At 43.5% G+C, this 16,001-nt stretch overlaps 1 long non-coding RNA gene across 1 annotated transcript; it reads right to left on the bottom strand.

The window, feature by feature from the left end:
* Window positions 1-14,656: 14,656 nt before the first annotated feature.
* Window positions 14,657-15,949, bottom strand: LOC148187370 (uncharacterized). Its single transcript, XR_015778908.1, has 3 exons — window positions 15,885-15,949; window positions 15,733-15,797; window positions 14,657-14,864 (listed from the first exon to the last, which is right to left on the bottom strand). It is a non-coding gene; the product is annotated as an uncharacterized LOC148187370 (long non-coding RNA).
* Window positions 15,950-16,001: the final 52 nt, after the last annotated feature.

Below are 16,001 nucleotides of genomic sequence, written 5' to 3'. Positions count from 1 at the left end.
CGACGTGCCATGTCACTTAGTATTCAGTGTCCTACGTCATCTCTGAGACTAGAGACAGCTCCCCAATATAAACAAGACGAAGCAAAGGCTCCACAACATGCTATATTGAAATAGTAGGTGAACCCTCCAGTTCTAAATTGAAGTGTGGCGGCATGTGAGCTTCCGTAAGTCACAAAGTAATGAGCAAGAAGATAACAGAAAAGATAAGAACAAACATTGGCATTTACAGTGGCGATGGAAGTAATTATCAGGGCATCCAAGTAGGTTGTAGGTATAGAGAGACATCAAAAAGGGATATGTCTTCCACCAAATAGGGCTTACATGGATGACATGACAATAGTTTCTAGAATGGTGCCTTGTACAAAGAGGCTACAAGGCACAAGTGGGCCAGCATGAAAATCAAGCCAAGTATGTCTAGAAGTATCTCATTATGTTTATGTAGAGGGAAATTAAATTATAGGAAATTTATCATAGATGATGAGGAAATTCCAACAATTAGGGAAAAGTCAGTGAAGAGCCTAGGTAGGTGGTACAGTGTGGATTTGAATGATGTTGAGCAGGTTGTGCAATTTAGAAAAGATGTCGCTTAAGGACTGGATAGAATAGATGAATCAGGGCTCATTAAGTTTCAATCATCAATTTCAAACATCAAGTTGAAATTGTCGTGTTTGCAGTTTTGGTTATTTCCTAGGTTAATGTGGCCACTGTCAATCTATGAAGTCCCAGTATCTATTGTGGAGAGAATGGAAACGGTAGGCGCTCGCAGGTGTCTAAGTAGTGTGGCATTGTATGGGAAAGGGATACTTCAGCTGCTAGTATCTAGCTTAACAGAGGAGTTTAAGTGCACCAACATTAGGGCAGAGTTGTTGTTAGCTGGGAGTAAGGATGTAATAGTTAGGAGTGTGGTTCCAAATCCATCCAAGGGGAGAAAATCGAACCCAAGAGTGGCCAAGAGTTCAGAACGCAGAGGCTGCTCTTAGGCATGCAGAGATAGTAGGTAATGTTCAGTGTGGCCAGGAGGCTTGGGGCTTGGGCCAGGCAAACTGGTGTGGAATACAGCAGGCCCCAAGGATAGAAGAAAACTGACAGTGGAACAGGTACATAGGCAGGAGGAGACTGTAAGGGGTGCTAAGGCAGTGGCTCAGGCTAAGTAGGGTCAGTGGTTGAATTGGGAAAGTGTAGAGAGGAGGAAGCTTAGCTGGAGGAACTGTGGAGTATGGAGGAGAGCCACATTAGATTTCTGATAGGGGCTACATATGATGTGTTGCCAATCCCCCAGAACTTAAAGCTCTGGGTAAATGGCGACTCATCATGCCCATTGTGTTCTGGTACTGCAACTTTAAGACATATTTTGTCAAGCTGCAACATTAGTTTATCACAGGGCCATGGTGACATAATCAGGTGCTGAGAAGCTTAGCTGCAGGTGTTGAGGGGAGACGAAGACGTGAATTCAGGAGGCTTTAAAAAGGAGAGTCTAGATATCCAGTTTGTACGTGAGGTGGAGAAACATCGAGGCAGTAAGTTAGGGAGGAGGCAGGGGTGTGGTTGCCTGGAGGGAGCTTGTGATTAGGAAATTCAGGTAGATTTAGGAGGAAAGCTTGTTATTCCCCAGGGAAGCTTCAGTGGAAGAAGCCTATGAAAGGAAGAAACTGAGGTGTAGCGACTTTACAAAACAAAGAGTCGCTGAGAGGCTGAGGCCGGGCCTTTCCTTTGTCTGATGAGCGCATAACGGAAAAGATCACAGAGATGAGAAAAATAAGTTTAACTTTTTATTAACGAAAAAGAATAATCAACTCATGATACCGTGCACAAACTCATAATCTAAGTAATCACAGTGATCAAAGAAAATAGCGGTCAACAAAAAATACGGCGACCCCGCTCACCCTCTCCCTTTGTCCCTGGCCACACAGGTGAGCAGGGGCCTATATTAACGTAACATCCCCGCCCATATCCATTTGACCTACTTCCCTTATCAACATGATCACAAAAAAAACCTAAATAATATCATAAACGATAACAAACACCAATATTTAAATTTAAACCATCATACACCCACAAAATAGCTCTAAATACATTCATGGCTCCTACATTCCAGCCCCTAATTATTAGGTTATTACATATAATAATTACCCACATTCATATTGATAGGAGACATGAAACAATTAAAAACTTAATATTCAAAGTCCATAACACATATATTGTCTTCTGTCTTCTTTCTTCTTGAGTCAAAAGTCAGTAAAGCCAACAATCAGGCTCAGTCAAAAGGATTTTTTTTTTTAACCATTGATTCAAAATCAAAGTCAAGCTGGAGGTCAAAGTGTCACAGTGTTCATGAGCTGCTCCTCATCCAGCTTCAGCCTCCTGTAGTAGGCAGATCTTTGTTATTGGACGATCCAGGCAACTGCTCTTTGTTTTAATCAGCACAATGCATTAACTCTTTTTGCAAGGTATATGGTTTATTTGATCCATGGAGATTCATAAACCCAACCTCCAGGCAGTACTCCTTTTACTCTCCACCACATCGGACGTATACTAGAATTGACTACTTCTTATTAGATAATAAATTGACATCTATAGTAACACATATAGAATACTCTGGCATAGTAATATCTGATCACAGCCCAGTCATATTGAAACTTAATTTCCCTGGGAACACGTCACCTCAGAGAATGTGGCGCTTTAATAACAGGCTATTGGCAGATGATGATTTTACGGAATTTATAAATTCGCAAATAGACTTTTTCTTAGAGCTTAATGATACCCCTGATATAAGTAGTGGCATTCTGTGGGAATCCTTAAAAGCTTATATACGGGGACAAATAATTTCGCATAATGCAGGACAAAGGAAAAGAAAGATGATACGAATTACAGAATTAACAGAGGCAATAAAGAAATTGACATTGGAAATTCTACAGCTCCTCCGAGGAGCTACACAGAAACGGATCCTGCTCCAGACCGAACACGATATCTTTATTGAATCAGCGTGAGGCGGATCTATATCTTAGGTCAAGACAGGATCTCTATGAGCATGGTGAGCGTGCAGGTAGGGCTCCTGAGCCACCAATTCAAAAACAGTCAGAAGCGGCTGGTATGATAGTGAGTATAGAAGACAATCTGGGAAATAAAATTATAGATCAGAAAGATGTCAACAACCAATTTAAGTCTTTTATAAGGATTTATATACCTCAGAAATAAATGACAGGGAGCGGGTGAAAACCTTTGTGAAAATCTGGAAATGCCGCTCCTAGAGAGGGCAGAGAGGATAGATTAGAGGGACCGCTGACTGCAAGTGAGATAGAGAATGCAATTGAATATGAAGACGGGTAAAGCACCGGGCCCAGATGTTTCCCGAGTGACTTTTACAAAAAATTTGCATCCAAACTGATACCCCTACTAGGTAGAGTATATGAGGAGGTTCTTGATAAAAGTTTTACCTCAAACTATGTCACAGGCTGTGATCTCTGTGCTCCTTAAGAAAATAAGGATCCGCTTAAATGTGAATCGTAGGCCAGTGAGTTTGCTTGGCTGTGATTATAAGATATTGACCAAAGTATTGGCAGCTAGGATTGAGCCTGTTATAAGTAAGATAATACACCCTGACCAGACAGGGTTTGTTGCTGGTAGGCAACTCTCCAGTAATCTCCGTCGCCTTTTCAACGTGTTGTATACTGTCAAGATAACATTGAACCTGAGATTGTGATATCCTAGATGCTCACAAAGCTTTTGATAGAATAGAGTATTTCTATCTCTTCACAGTTCTTGAGAAATTCGGATTCGGTCCTAAATTTCGTTCGTGGATCGAAATAATATATGCAAATCCCCAGGCTATGGTGAGAACAAACAATATAATATCTGAACCTTTTCCTCTGTTTCGGGGAACAAGGCAGGGGTGCCCCTTGTCACCTCTGCTCTTTGATATGGCAATTGAGCCCCTTGCAATAATGCTGAGGAATGCTGCTGGACTTGGGGGTATACACAGGGGGATGCAAACCATAAACTCTCGCTTATACGCTGATGACCTCCTTCTTTTCCTGTCAAACCCTGCCACAAACATCCCAGTGGCTCTGAATATTATTGAAGACTTTGGGAAGGTCTCGGTTATAAAGTTAATCTAACGTGCGAATTCTTTCCCAATTAATAAGCAGGCGAGAGACTGTCATTTCAGTCCTTTCCTTTCACAACGCACAAAGATAAATTCACTTACTTAGGTGTCAATGTAACAAGTAAATACAAAGACTTATTTAATCATAACTTTAAAGTAACATTGGATAAGGCAAATTAGATATGGAGAGGGTGGTCATCTCTCCTATCATTAGCAGGGAAGATTAATTCTGTCAAAATGACTGTAATGCCACGGTTCCTCTATTTGTTCCAGACAATTCCAATTTTCATCCCTAAATCATTTTTTAAAGAATTAAATAAATGTACATCCACCTTTATCTGGAATAAAACAGTCCCCCGGATAAGAAGAGAGTTCCTTGAGAGACAGAGAGAAGAGGGAGGCCTGGCTCTACCAAATTATATGCACTATTATTGGGCTGCCAATATACATAAGCTGTTGTTTTGGGTCTCACAGGTAGATGACGATGAAACCCCAGTTTGGGTACATATGGAAAGATATGCATCTAGCCCAGTGTTCTTACGCTCCCTGGTCTGCGCCTCTCTGCCCTTAAGCAAACACCTGTACACAAACAACCCTGTTGTACATGACTCTATCAAAATTTGGGTCCAGTTCAGAACACATTTTAAAAACAGAAATGCCCCTCCTCTGCTCCTGTCTATGGCAATCATTTGTTTCCCCGGCCCTTGGGGGAACAGCATTTAAGGGAATGGTATAGAGCTGGGGTGGAATGTGTCAAAACCTTTTTAAAGATGGGGTATTCATGTTCCTTGGCTCAACTGGAGAAAAGAGTATGGAATCCCTCAAAGACTAACTACCTCAGATATTTTCAGGTTCGAGAATTTGTGAAAAAACATTCTCTTCATCCTTATGCTACCGCAAGGCGGATGGATAGATGAACTATTGGATATGAATCCGACTTTGTAAAGGGATGATTTCCAGGATCTATGTGAATATCCAGAATGTGGCTTCCCCACCCCTCGATTACATAAAAACGAAATGGGAGGAAGAGTTAGAATTGGACATATCGGAAGTTGACTGGAGATGGGCAGTAGAACTAATACACTCTTCCTCTGTATGTGTTAGACACGATTGATACAATTTAAGGTGTTACACAGACTTCATTTTTCAAGGGACAAACTAGCAAGAATTTATCAGGGGGCTGATCCGACTTGTCCTAGATGTAAACAGGTGCCAGCCAACATATGTCACATGTTCTGGTCTTGTTTCACAGGCTGAAAGAGTTTTGGGCCAAAATTTTCAAAACCTTCTCATCCGCTTATAACAGAAATATAGAGCCCACCCTCTGGCAGCCATCTTTGGTGTGGCACCAGGGGAAGCACAACTAACGACTGCTCAAAGGAAAGCAATAGCATTTTTCTTCGTTGTTGGCCAGAGATTAATTTTATTTAACTGGATAAAGGCAACACCGCCATCTCAATGAACGATGGATGGAGGAGGTGATGGCACACCCGAAATTAGAACACCTTAGATTTACATTGCAGGGCAACACTAAGAGATTTTCTAAGGTCTGGCAGCCTTTTATTTCTCACTTGAACAGGAGCTTTCAGCTGCTCCAACATAATTGGCAGCTTCTTGACCCCTTCCCCCCTTCCCCCTCCCCATCTCTCTCTCTTTTTTTTTTTTTTTTATTTATTCATTTTTTAATTAATTAATTTATCTTGTCATCTATTTTCTTCTTATTATCATGGGTGGTGGGTGTGTCTGATGTCTAGTATTAGTATGATTTGTCTTGTCACTGTTTTGTCTGTAGTTTAGTTCTACACTTGTGATGAATAAGTTCAGTCCTATTATCTTGGTTTGAATGGAGGTTTGATGTCTGAATGTGAAAATCAATAAAAACACTTTGATTATTATTAATCCGCACCTGCCGCACAAATTCTCTTCTGTCTGGAAAGGTCTGAAGAACTTTTCCCATAACCCAGGAATTTCAAGGTGCTGTGTTGTCCATGATAAGCACTATATCTCCAGGGACAATGTTGCGCTTCACTCTGGACCATCTCTGACGCTCCTGCAGTTGTGGTAAGTATTCTTTAACCCACCTTTTCCAGAATAAATCCGGTATGTATTGAACCTGCTTCCATCGCCTGCGAGCATACACGTTAGCCTCCTGGCAGTCTCCTGGTGATAAAGATGGTAATCGGCCTGCTGTTGATGATGAACTCCACCTCACAAAGAAGTGTGTGAAGGCCCTCTTCATCCAGATTTTGCACATTTAAAGTAGAGTTTAGGACTTTCCTCACAGACGGGATTAACCTCTCCCAAGGTCCTCCATGATGTGAGCCAGCTGGGGGGTTAAAGGTCCATTTTATTCCTTTCTGAAGAAGTGCATTATTGATCTGTGACTGATTCCATTGTTCAATGGCTGTTCTCAACTCACGCTCTGCTCCGATGAAGTTTGTCCCATCGTCTGAGCGCAGTTCCTTTCCTTGACCTCGTCTTGCTATAAAGTGTCTGAGTGCATTTATGAAGGAGTCAGTGTCCAGTGAAGGTGCCACTTCAATGTGAATTGCACGTATGGCCAGACAGGTAAAAATAACGCCATACCTCTTTACAACACTCCCTCTGCTCTTCACTTCAAACGGTCCAAAATAGTCTACTCCAACATGAGTAAAAGGCGGCTCATCTGGAGTCACTGTTTCAGCAGGTAGGTCTGCCATCTGCTGGAACACTGGCTGAGCATTCAGTCTTCGACAGATGACACACTTAGACAGAACTCTCCTTATGGCTGTACTAGCCCCAGTGATCCAGTACCTCTCCTGCAGTTTGGCTAGCATGTGGTTACGGCCACCATGTCCCACTTCCTGATGAATATGCCTCAGAAGAATATCTGAGATATGGAAATCTTTTGCCAGTATTATGGGATGTTTAGCCTCTGCAGGCATAGAAGACCTGCTCAGCCGACCACCAACTCTCAGAACACCATCTTCGACAAATGGGCAGAGTTAATAAATGTGGCTGTGGCCCTTAACACATTTGCCTTGTTGTAGCCTGGAGAATTCCTCTGGAAACTTCTTCCTTTGGCAGAACCTAATGATTTCCAGCTCGGCCTTCTCCAGCTCCTCCACTGACAGACAACTTGAACCTGTCTCCCTTTTGAAAGCATCCATATTCTTCTTCAAAGAACGTCCTTGTTGTATCACATGCAAATCAGACTGTGCAAGCTCGGTGCTCAACTGTTTCCTCTTCTGGCAGCAAGCCAAAAGCCAATTCTTGAATCTCAACATCCAAGCTACAGACTTTTTCAGACCAGTCCAAAATGAGAAATAACTGATCATGCGAAGCATCAATCTCTTCGCTGGCCTGTACAGCATTCACTGCAGCGGCTTTCTTGACCTCGGGGTCATCTGATGGAAGCTGATGAACATCCTCAGGATTAACAGGCCACACACACTCAGGTTGACAGAGAAAAGGTGGACCTGACACCCATGTCAGATTTTTGAGGAATGCATCCACTTTCAATCCTCTAGAGGCCGCATCTGCTGGGTTGCTTGCAGTGTCTACATACCTCCACTGAGAAGACTGTGAAACTTTGAGAATTTCTGAGACCCTGTTGGCAACAAAAACTTTGAACCTGGAAGTCTCATTCTTGATATATTTGAGCACAGATGCACTGTCTGTCCAAAACATGGAATCCTGAAGATCCATATGTAGCTTTTTCCTCCACAGAACATCAATACGGCTCGCCATAGTGGCAGCGATGAGCTCCATACGAGGGATGGTAACAGACTTAAGTGGAGCCACCCTAGCCTTTCCCATGACAAAAGCACTGTGTACCTGTGAGTCTTTGCTATGCGACAGCAGGTAAGTCACTACTCCGTAGCCATCTTCACTTGCGTCACAGAAATGGTGCAGCTGTGCTGTGGTCGTCTCTCCAAAGCTTAGTGATTTCAGGCATCTCATGATGTTAAAATCCTCTAGACGGCACAGTTCCTGCAGCCACGTCATCCACTCATTAACAACTGGTTCAGGTATGATGTCATCCCAGCCAAGTGATCTCCTGCACAGATCCCTTAAGATTTTCTTAGCCGACAACACAACAGGGCTAAGGATTCCAAGAGGATCGTAGATGGAGCTGACAGTTGAGAGAATTCCTCTCCTGGTGAGTGGTCTGTCCTTGATGATGACCTTAAACTTAAAGGTATCAGACTGAATACACCATTCCACAACCAGCACTCTCTTCACTTGTAGCTGATCCTGATCCAGGTCCAACCCTTTCATGTCTGTGGCTCTGTGACTTTCAGATATTGCAACCATAACCTCACGTCTGTTGCTTATCCACTTTCTTAGCTTGAAACCACCCTTTGTGCAGATGGAGACAAGATCATGATGGAGAGATACAGCTTCCTCCTCCGAAGCCACCAACACCAGACAATCATCAACATAGAAGCAATGTAAGACCTTATCAATCACTTCTTAGCTGAACTGTTCCTTATTATCTTCTGCACATCTCCCAGCAAAATTGGCACAGCTGGGAGACGAAGTTGCCCCGAAGAGATGCATCATCATCCTGAAGTCACTGAGGTCTTGATTTAAATCCCCATCAGCATCCAAATCAGCATCTTCAGCTGGTACCTTTACCTGGTGAAACATGGACTCAACATCTGCATTGATCACCACTGGTTCTTTCCTGAACCTGGTTACCACCCCAATCAATGAACTAGTCAGATCTGGTCCTTGTAGGAGCTGAGCATGAAGAGATGTTCCTTGGAAACTCGCTCCACAGTCAAAGACGACTCTGATTTTCCTCTTCGTTGGGTGATAAATGCCATGATGGGGGATATACCAAACTTTGCCATCACAGCGTTCCAACTCCTCTTCAGGCACTCTTTCGGCATACCCTTTGGCAACCAGATCATTCATGAAGGCTGTGTATTCTGCATGGAACGATGAGTCCTTCAGAAGCCTCTTCTTCAGGTACCTGGAATGTTGCTCAACAATTATCCTATTATTTGGCATGTTGACTTCCTCATTCCTTAATGGTAACCTGATCTGGTAATGGCCATCCACTTGCTTTGTTGAGTTTGTAACCAAGTCCATAAACTTCTGATCCTCTCTTGACATTCCAGGTTGCTCATCCACACTACATTCAGGGAAATCCACTTTGAACTGCTGCTGCCAAAGTTCATCCAAATGCACAACTGACACTCTGTTCACTGACAACTCTAGCTGCTCACAATCCATTGCTTCCTCACTTTTTCCATTTAGAGGTCCATTTACGGTCCAGCCCAGCATTGTCCTGAGTGCATAGGGCCCACCATTTCCACTGTGAATGACTTGGAATGGTTCCAAGGCCTTAGGAACATTTGTCCCAATCAGCAGCTCAATCTCTGCATCCATCTCAGGCAAATGAACATGTTTCAAATGAGGCCATCCCTCAAGATCCCTCTGTCTTGGAATATTCCCACTGTGGACAGGCATAAGCTCCTGTGTGAAAGTTTTAGGCAGTTTGCAGAAATGATCACAGTTTAAGCCAGCCATCTCCAGTCCTGACACAATATGGCTGCTCACCACCCTTTCTTGGCCCATAGTCCGCAAGAGAATATGTGCCTTGTTTCCTGTGAGGTCCAGCTTGTACATGAGTGCCTCTGTGCAGAATACTGCTGTACTTCCTTGATCCAAGAAAGCATAGGTGATAATGACTTTGCTGCCCTTCTTCGACTTAATTTGTACAGGAACTATGGGAAGTTTACAATCACGATCACCAGCCCCAGTGAAACCACTTGACACCAAGGTGCTGTCCACTACTTTCTCCGATTTCCTTGATCAGAGTCCTTAACCTTTGCCTTTGGAGGAATATGAAGAATATTTGGATGTAAGAGACCACACTTTGCACAAGAAATCCATTTTCTGCAATCCTTGCTGATGTGTCCTATACACAAACAGCCAAAACAGACACCTTTTTCTCGTAAGAAGCCTATCTTCTCCTTGTGGGGTCTTTTCTCCAACTGAGGACACAAATCCAATGAGTGTCATCTGTTGTATCAAAAGCGTAGTTATTTCATTTTGCTTCCTCATAATTCCCAGCATATTGTTTTGATCCTCATTTTTTAATTCAAATCCTGTATTCCATAAATCTTCATTTCGAGTTTGGGTGTTCTCATTAGCACGGTGATTCAGTGAATGTTGTCTGGGTTCATTAAGTGACACAGGCTCAGAATGAATGAACTGAGGTGCAGTTTCCTCCTGAGGCCTTGCTCCCAGATCCATATAATCATGTTTGGTTTCCTTTTGTTTCAGTGACATTTGTGGAATAAATGAATTTGCATTAGCATTAAGAGCTTTTGGTTTTGATTTTCCTTTCTCCAGATAAGAGTTCATTCCGTCAGAGCACTTGGATAATAAATTTATCCAAGTGCTCGACATAAATTTTACACAATCGGACTACGGTATGTTTTAACGTTTTTTAAACCGTTATTTATTTATTTCTTTTTAAAGTACGATTAAAGAGCCATTGAAGTATTCTGACATGACTTTTGAAGTAATTTTTTTTTTGTCGATGTATGTTTGAGTAAAGCAGTACGTTTGTAAAACACTTACTGACAGACTATTTACTTACAGATTCCATGGACCAATCTTCCGCAAACTATTATCAGAGCAAAAACAGGAACCCGGCCGTGTATTTTGGAGATTTCAGCGACATTTCAGACGCCGAGGAGGGGCCGGATGAAGCAGAAAGGGTCCCTGTAGCAGGAGGCATTCTCCCTGCAAGACGTCCAGAAACAGGAGGAGAAATTCACGCCACTGAAGACGGACAAAATAATCCTAAACGAATTCACGTTATGTTCCAAACTGCTGTGGCTCCAGCCGGTCCGTCCGGTGAAAGTATCCCTCAAGCCGCTGTGGCTCCAGCCGCTCCGTCCCATGAAAGTAGTATAGTATTAGCTATATATATATATATATATATATATATATATATATATATATATATATATATATATATATATATTAATATATATTTTCTTATTTTTATTTTTTCTGTTTTACAACAGAAGCAGTACGAAGACGTCGTCGGAGATTGTCGTTGATCAACCAACATCAAAGGAGACTGGGAAGGAGACTGGCTAGAGCAAACAACAACGACCACAACAAGGACCGCAAGCAGATATTCCTTCAAGGAATCGTTGATATGTATAATGCAACCATCCAGGCATTAGTGACAATAGCTCAAGACACATAAGGTGTGACATTTCTCTTTTTTCCTGTGGGAAAAAAATCATGTCTGACCAACACAGTATTCCTGAAGTGTTACTTAAAGCTATTAATGAATTAAATCACGACTCTGACCAACACAGTATTCCTGAAGCGTTACTTGAAGCTATTAATGAATTAAATCGTGACTCTGAACAGCGAGGTATAATTCCGTTTGCATTGCGTGAAGCTGTACAACATGTTGAACAACCAAATGAACATAACTCTAACCCTGACCCAGTCCGACTTATAGAAGATGCTCTCCATCACGTTCGTCACACCTGTCAAAGTGTTGAGACTGAGTCTTTTCAACAGCAACAGCAGCAGCAGCAGCTGCAGTCTGAACCTTTGTTAGAGTCAGATTCTCAAAATCAGAATGGGGGGTCTCTGGTAGGGACAGAGTTTCAAAATCCTTCACAAAATCAGTATGAAACTGTAACGCGTCGCAAGGGTTTTAACAATCTGGAAATAAGAAGCGTCTTTAACATTCCTCCCCTCGGAGATGTACCTGATCTTGCTCAATTTTATTTAGACATTGTGCAAAACCTTACAGATCTAGCAGAGAGAGTCAGACCCGAGGTTAGACGTAACAACATCATACAGCTAGAGATAATCGGTGAAAACGTGCGAGATCACATTATCATTAAATACGATGATCAAGACGATAATAACATAGTGTCGGCTTTTGAAGGCTTGTTAGCGAGGTTGATACAATCTAATGGGCAGATCAACGAAGGCTCCCGTCTAGAAATAGTCGTTCAAGTGATGCGAAATCCACGAGGCGGTGCTAGATGAAAGCAGCATAAACTGTTAGATAGCGATCTCACCTGTATGTGGTAAACAATGAAAATGACCGTCTCTGCTTCGCCGTCAGCTTGGCTCATCTCACAAATCCCAATTTTACAGATAGTCAAGCCCACGAACGCGGCAGAGAGTTGCAACGTTTGGCAGGCCTGAACGATCAGACGGAAGTAACCCTTAGCGACATAGGCAGATTTGAACAGATACTGAATCGTAAAATTGTGGTGTATTGCCGACGATATGAGGATCGAACTCTTTTACCGGTCAAAACAGATTTTCCCAAGTCACCTCATCCCTTGTATCTTTTCTTGTTTCAAAACCACTACTACGGTATAAAAAATCTAAAAGCTCTTTTAGGAGTCCCGTACATATGCAGTTACTGTCACAGGGGCTACAAGTCCCACAAGAAACACTTCTGTCTCGATCATTGCAATCTCTGTCTCAACCCCGACTGCACTACTCATTATTCTGACGCTGTATTCTGCACAGACTGCAACAGGACTTGTCGTACACGAGCCTGTTACTTGAAACACAAACAGCCTAGACCTTTCTCTAATTCTAATCTCAGTATGTGCCGACAGATGTACAAATGCCTCGGCTGTAAACATCTCATCTCACGCCGCGAGGAGCAGCACAAGTGCAAAGCTGATAGATGTAGAACCTGCTGGGGGAAGCTCAAGGACTCTGAAATTCCCTCAGGCAGGCACCTGTGTTACATGCGACCTCTGAAGGCTGAAGAAGAATACACAGACGCTATATTCTTCTACGATTTTGAAACATACGTCTCCCCACAAGGTGTACATGTACCGTATCTGGTATGTACAAAATCGCTTGGCGGTGAAGAGTGGAACGCCTATGGTCTAGACTGCGTTGAAAAGTTTGTCAAACATTTCAGGCGGGTCAAATACAGAGAGGCTACGTTTATAGCACACAATGCTAAAGGATTTGACAGTTACTTGATTCTTATGTGGCAGGATAGCGCTGCGCTCCCTGCCGTGAGGGGCAGTGTGGCCGACAATTGCGCATCACCTATAAATAGACCAGGTCGGACCCGTCTCGTCCTTTCCGCTTCCTCTTCCTCCTTCACGGAGCCGACAGCGTGTGTGGTGGCGTCTCGCTGGTTTGCAGGTTAGATCTCCAAACAAAGGTATGCATGCTCTGTGTCTCCTCAATCTGCTCAAGTTATTCTGTGTTGTGGGCCTGGCGCTTACCTCAGTTTCGCTCCGTCCGGCAGTGCGGTGTTACCTGGAGCCGGGCTGTCTCCCTCGGGTCAGTGTGTGTGTGGTGCACTCTCTGCGGGTAAGACGCTCAGTTCTCTGTTTTTTTTTATATATTATGCTGCCGATGGTCGGGTGAGGTGTACTGATTTGTTTTCTCCCGGCTGTCGCTGCTAGAGTCTGGGCTGTGCGCTTCCTCCTCCTGCCACGGTGACATCTCTGATCCTGCTCTCCGTACGCGGCCGTCACGCGCCGCTGTGAGCCTTGCTGCTGTCCTGGCTCTTTCTGTGTCCGGGCTCTTTCTGTGTCCGGGCTCTTCCTTTTGGCCTGGGTTTTTTTTTCTCTTTTAGTTTCGTCTTGGCTTCGGCGTTGTCTTGGCTCGTGGCTGACCCTCTCTCGTCCATTCTGCTGGTGTAACTGTCCTCCGTGTGGCTCTTCGTGGGACTCCAGCCGCTTTGACTCGGCGCTCCGGGTCGGCCTGCATTTGACTCTCTGATCCGGCCCTGTTGACTGCAGCCAAAGGCTGTGGCAACACAGCCTAGACAAAAGTTGCCGGCGTGCGCCCAGAGAGGCGTCCTAACTTTTATTGCCACAGAGCCATACCCGCCAAGACTGTTTTAAATTAGAGTGGCAGACATTTATTGATTGTTTGGGTTTATTTCTTTTCTATTTCTTTCCATCGGATTATTATTGCGTCTCAGTGTTATATTGGATTTATTGTTTGAATTTATTTATGTTATTTCTTTTCATTGAATTATTATTGCTTGAGTTTCTGTTATATCGGATTAATTGTTTAGAAATATTTCTTTTCCTGATTTTGATAATTTGCGATTTAGTATAGCTTCTTTTGGCTTTGGGGTGTTATTTTGATTATGTTGTGTGTGAGGACTGCCTTGATTTTATGGTTTTAATATTGTTTTCTTCCTGTTGACAGGTGCTGAGGCCCAGAGCGGCAGCGGTTTCCCTGGTGGTGGTTCCTTTTTCACGTTTTGGTTTGCAGTGTCACGGGTGATTGATTGATTTATTTAGTCTGTTACTCGGTTAAAAATAATTGTTTAATAAAATATATTTTTATAATTGGAAATCACGCTCTCGTCCTTTTTATTCCGCTCGCCTTGCCATAAAAAGGTTGCTGACAACGCCACCTGGGGGCTTTCACCCCAGGATATAACAGGACTTCATAAGTTACCAGTTTTCGATTTGAAACAAGGCACGCAGTTCAAAAAAACTCCACAGGACGAGAGCGTGATTTCCAATTATAAAAATATATTTTATTAAACAATTATTTTTAACCGAGTAACAGACTAAATAAATCAAAATAAAGACAGTAATAATGGTGAGAAATGATGTGAGGAGCCACTTAAAGGAAATAAGGGACAGGGCTGGGGCTTACCACGACAGCAGTAACAAAAAAAGGAGGGATCCAAAACTACACTTCACCCGTGACACTGCAAACCAAAACGTGAAAAAGGAACCACCACCAGGGAAACCGCTGCCGCTCTGGGCCTCAGCACCTGTCAGCAGGAAGAAAACAATATTAAAACCATAAAATCAAGGCAGTCCTCACACACAACATAATCAAAAATAACACCCCAAAGCCAAAAGAAGCTATACTAAATTGCAAATTATCAAAATCAGGAAAAGAAATATTTCTAAACAATTAATCCGATATAACAGAAACTCAAGCAATAATAATTCAATGAAAAGAAATAACATAAATAAATTCAAACAATAAATCCAATATAACACTGAGACGCAATAATAATCCGATGGAAAGAAATAGAAAAGAAATAAACCCAAACAATCAATAAATGTCTGCCACTCTAATTTAAAACAGTCTTGGCGGGTATGGCTCTGTGGCAATAAAAGTTAGGACGCCTCTGGGCAAGACGCCGCAACTTTTGTCTAGGCTGTGTTGCCACAGCCTTTGGCTGCAGTCAACAGGGCCGGATCAGAGAGTCAAATGCAGGCCGACCCGGAGCGCCGAGTCAAAGCGGCTGGAGTCCCACGAAGAGCCACACGGAGGACAGTTACACCAGCAGAATGGACGAGAGAGGGTCAGCCACGAGCCAAGACAACGCCGAAGCCAAGACGAAACTAAAAGAGAAAAAAAAACCCAGGCCAAAAGGAAGAGCCCGGACACAGAAAGAGCCCGGACACAGAAAGAGCCCGGACACAGAAAGAGCCAGGACAGCAGCAAGGCTCACAGCGGCGCGTGACGGCCGCGTACGGAGAGCAGGATCAGAGATGTCACCGTGGCAGGAGGAGGAAGCGCACAGCCCAGACTCTAGCAGCGACAGTCGGGAGAAAACAAATCAGTACACCTCACCCGACCATCGGCAGCATAATATATAAAAAAAAACAGAGAACTGAGCGTCTTACCCGCAGAGAGTGCACCACACACACACTGACCCGAGGGAGACAGCCCGGCTCCAGGTAACACCGCACTGCCGGACGGAGCGAAACTGAGGTAAGCGCCAGGCCCACAACACAGAATAACTTGAGCAGATTGAGGAGACACAGAGCATGCATACCTTTGTTTGGAGATCTAACCTGCAAACCAGCGAGACGCCACCACACACGCTGTCGGCTCCGTGAAGGAGGAAGAGGAAGCGGAAAGGACGAGACGGGTCCGACCTGGTCTATTTATA

This window comes from Plectropomus leopardus, chromosome 15 (assembly GCF_026936395.1).
Source record: "Plectropomus leopardus strain MGB_pleo_1.0 chromosome 15, ASM2693639v1, whole genome shotgun sequence".
NCBI classification, from domain to species: domain Eukaryota; kingdom Metazoa; phylum Chordata; class Actinopteri; order Perciformes; family Serranidae; genus Plectropomus; species Plectropomus leopardus.
This window is presented reverse-complemented; position numbering and strand designations above follow the sequence as displayed.